Below are 4,767 nucleotides of genomic sequence, written 5' to 3' on the forward strand. Positions count from 1 at the left end.
TCTCTGTCTCTCACTTACACACACACACACACTCACAGGAAGAAACATGTGAAACCTCAGAAGAAGAAACCAAGCTCAACATCGACCTCTGGGACCATGAGGTGGCAACTCTCCCTTTTGAAGCAACATGCCTCCTCAGTACACAATTTCAATTCAGTTTTATTTGTCTAGTGCAGAAATCCAGATAAAGATCTAGATCCTGACTGAGCATGCCAGATGAGACAGTGGCAAGGAAAATCCTTACAATCTTCAGATGGTATGAGGAAGAAATCTTGATGGGAACTAAATCAATAGGGAACCCATCTTCTTCTGGGTGGCACCTGATAGTGGAAACCATATACTATAATGTTAAGTAGCCTTTATTTGTCACACACACATTACTGCACAGTGAAATTTTTTCTTCACATATCCCATCCTTCGAGGGTTAGGGTCAGAGGGGATGATGCACAGCAGAAGAAAGTAAATCACATACTAGATATTAACAAAAGCACTCACAAGACACACCCAAACACATGTGACTGAACATTAGGCCTGGAGTCAGCGTGCTACACACACACTATTAATGCCAAATAACTCACTACTCAGATCAGCTTTGTCTGTTTGCTCATTTAAAAATGAAATCTTTTGGTGTCTTTACTTAGTTACTACATTGGCAAATTGTGCTGACAAATTGTCCAACAGTTGTGTTAACAGTTTTTTCCCCACTTTTCACTGTAGTTCTTTCACTTTTCAGATTTTTTTTACAATCTGATATTCATCTCATTTACTGCAAAATAAAATCTAATAATATTTTTTAATATCTTGGGAAAGAAAATCTTTGTTTTGCATGTTATTCCTAAAAGTAAATAATAATTTAAAAAAAATCATCCACAGTCAAGAGTTTGCATAAATGTTGGACGATTTTGATCCTTCAATGCACTTTTCCCCTGTCATTTTCTCTTTCAGTTTAGTTCTACTTAGATTTCATCTGGGGATTTTTTTTTGAGATTCATTGATGCATAGTTTACCTTCAGTTTTAGTTGTAGTACTCCCTTACTAACACAGTGGATTAAATGTCTATCCACATGCCTTTATAATTTGATTTGATATATATATATATATATATATATATATATATATATATATATATATATATATATATATATATTACCAGTCAAAGGTTTGGACACATGTTTATTTCTTCAATGCTGAAGGCGGCCGAAATACACAATAATGTCCTTTGAACAGTTGATATTGAGATATGTCTGCTACTGATGCTCTGTAAAGCCTTCATAACGGCTCTAATCTGAGGTGCTGTTAATTGGTGATTTCTGAGGCTGGTAACTCTAAATGAACTTCTCCTCTGCAGCAGAGGTAAGTTTTGGTCTTGCTTTACTGGGATGGTCTTCATGTGAGCCAGTTTCATCATGGTGCTTGATGGGTTTTGCAAATGCACTTGACAAGAACTATTCCAGAACACCTGACCTTCGTGTCTTAAAATAACAACTGACTGTTTTTTGTTGTCATTACATATGGATTACTTAAGTCCATGTGTGTTATTTCATAGTTTTGAAATCTCCAGTATTGTTCTAGAATGTAGAAAATAAATCCCTAAACAAAAAACATTGAATTAAAAGGTGTGTCCAAACTTTTGACTGGTAGTGTATATATTTTTTCAATATGTATATTTTTTTCAGTCGTCATTAATATCTTTGTTTTACATTATTTTTTAAAAGTAAATGTAAAATGTTCATTTGAAAATATTCACTTTCACTTTTAGAATTATTTGCCTACCCGAAATGACATCCTCTTTCTGCAATCGTGCAGTTCGAACACGTGTAACATCGAGTGGTTCCTACTGAGCAAAAAATGAATATCTAATAAAATGTAAGGTTATTTTTAACCAGCAGATGGAGCCATGCGAGTGTATAAGTTTAAACACAAGGTATAGATCCACCTCTGTGCACTCATTGTAAAAAAAAGCAAGAAATGAAATGCACACCAATTCTTCTTTAGATTTATGCTTAAACTGCTACACACATAAACACAATAAACATTCAAAACATCATTGTTTAGTTAAGAAATAGATTTATTTTTTTGTATGAACATCAAACAGCTGAATAAGTCTGTATTTTATCCAGTAGTAAGCCTTATTGCCCCAGTAAAAACCACTTTAAGCACCAAGCTAATGGTGAGAAGGAAATTCTCTTCATCTGCTAAATGAAGGTTGCAAAAGACCCTTCTTGATCAAATCTACGTTACTAACAGGCTGCAGTGTGTATGTGTGTGTACATGGTTCAGTCCCGTCTGTGTACTGTGTTTGTTTAGGCATTCCTGTCCACCACGTGATTCCTGTGAGTTTTTCACACTGGCTGCATTCAGGGCAACAGTGTGCATGCGAGTGAGTGTATGTGTGTGTCTGGGGTTAATCAGGAGAGAAATTCCCTTCCAGGCCTTTTTTTTTTCAATCCAGACTCAGGCCAGCTTGCGTCCACTTTAACACAAACACTCGCACACCGCATCACCACAGACTGAGCGAACAGAGAGCTCTTTATACACACTCCCACAGTGAAATCCTCACACATTAGACGAAAGCACTGGGTCAACCAGGAAAATCCTGGTAAGAATCAAATTCAAAATCCGAATGTGACAAATACACAGTTTATGGATTGTAAAGCTACTTTAATGGACTAGAGTAGGGGAAGGATGGTCAGCAGATTCCAATCTGAGCTTACAGCTAAGAGGTTAAGGTTTATGAGTCCAACAGAGGCATTTCTAGCACTCTTGAGATTTGAACTCACAGTTCACTCTGTGATCTCATTTTAAAAGAATGTGGAATTTATTGGCAAAAATTCTCATTTATTCACTATTATCTTTGCCCAAAATGTTGATTGTTTTGGGTGTGTCTCAGCAAATAAGGGATACAAATAATGCAGATACAAAGTTTATTAACCCTTTTTAACCGGTACATTAGTGTGATAGAAAAATATCAGCGAGAATCAAGGGGAAGGTGTACAAGACAGTGGTGAGACCGGCTATGCTGTATGGTTTAGAGACAGTGTTACTGACAGGAGTTAGTGCTGGAGGTAGCAGAGCTGAAGATGTTGAGGTTCTTTTAGGGAAGTTAGGGAGGCCAGATTAAGATGGTTTGGATATGTTCAGAGGAGGGAGAGTGAGTATATTGGTAGGAGAATGTTGGATACGGATGTAATAAATGAGGATATGAAGCTAGTGGGTGCAAGTGTTAAAGATGCAGAAGATAGGGATAGATGGAGCGAGATGATTTGCTGTGGCGACCCCTGAAAGGAAAAGCCGAAAGAAGAAAAAGAGAAGAACCGGTACACTGGTATTCTATTTCACTGGAAGAATGTAATCGACTTATCTGACATTTTCAATCAGTATAAACAATTATTTTATCGCCAGGAGTCTGATATAAAATTAGTCAGGACACTGACAGTTGACATGATTATGAGGAAGCGTTTGGTACATCGCCAAGAGCAGAAATGGGTTTGATATCACTATTTACTTTGAAGATAGAAACATTTGTGAAGAAAAAAAACACAAACAAAAAAGCATTTTAGGTTTTTTTTTGGAACATTTCAAATATATTACCCCCAGTATGCTAGGAAAAAATAGAAACACTCATGAAATCCAATGCTGAACATGGACACAACAAAACTGGAGGAAATTCAAACACTGGCAAACAAATCCAAATCAGTAGGCAAGTTCATAATCCAAATAATCCAAAAACAGGAGTTCTTGTGAGACAGACACCCTGGACATGGTACAAACCCATCCTAGGCCTAAATACATGATGAATGCGATTTATTTGCATTAATGTACACAATATTTTAATCCAAAGTTTTTGTGTCTGTCTCTTGTATGCTTCTTCTGCTAGGCCCATATGGGACACCAGTACATCGAAGGGGACCACACACACACATAGACACGCACATACATTCACTCATTCACACTTAGTGGCAATTTAGCATAGTCAGTGTATCTACCAGCATGTTTCTAGATACAGGGAGGAAACTGGTGAACCAGGAAGAAATCCACAAGGACATGAGAACATGTGAAGCTCATGTCTAGACAGTAATCAAGATTGACCCCAGGGATCCAGGAGCTAACAAAGCTACCTGAGGCACCACCGTGTTACCCCTAAACTCATAAACTACAATAACATTAAGGTTTTAAGTTACCATTGTTAACATTTTTTGTTTTTTTGATATATAGTAATAAAATATGCAGCTACCATGAGGGATTATTGGACCGATGTTATTTAAAGAGTACCACGAACACACCAGCACCCATAACAAAGCATAGTAATCATACATATCATACATTTCAGTGGGTGTGGTCGGGTAGCTCAGCTGTTTAGATGTCTGATGCTGCCGTAGTAAAAACCAGACAACTGCGTAGAATCTCTTCTTGACTTCGGTTCTGTAAAGTTTTATATAATTGCTTTTCTGTGAAGACATGCAGATGTGGTGTTTATTGGAAGTGAGCGGTGAAAGTTCATACAGTCGCTGCTGTGTGTGTGTGTGTGTGTGTGTGTTCGTTCAGGAGGAAAGACTGAAGCAGTGTGCAGCAGAGTAGGTGTGAGGTCAGCGTCCATGAAGGAAACTCTCTCTCTCTCTCTCTCTGTGTACATGTGTTTTGATGGCCACTCTGCTCCGTGAGAGGACTCTTGTGTTCAGCTGGCTGCTTTGGAGGGCGGGAGTATGGATGGGTGTGTAACTGTGCCCAGTCTCAGATGAGAGAGAGAGAGACAGAGAGAGAGAGAGA

This window comes from Hemibagrus wyckioides, linkage group LG10 (assembly GCF_019097595.1).
Source record: "Hemibagrus wyckioides isolate EC202008001 linkage group LG10, SWU_Hwy_1.0, whole genome shotgun sequence".
Taxonomy (NCBI): Eukaryota; Metazoa; Chordata; class Actinopteri; order Siluriformes; family Bagridae; genus Hemibagrus; species Hemibagrus wyckioides.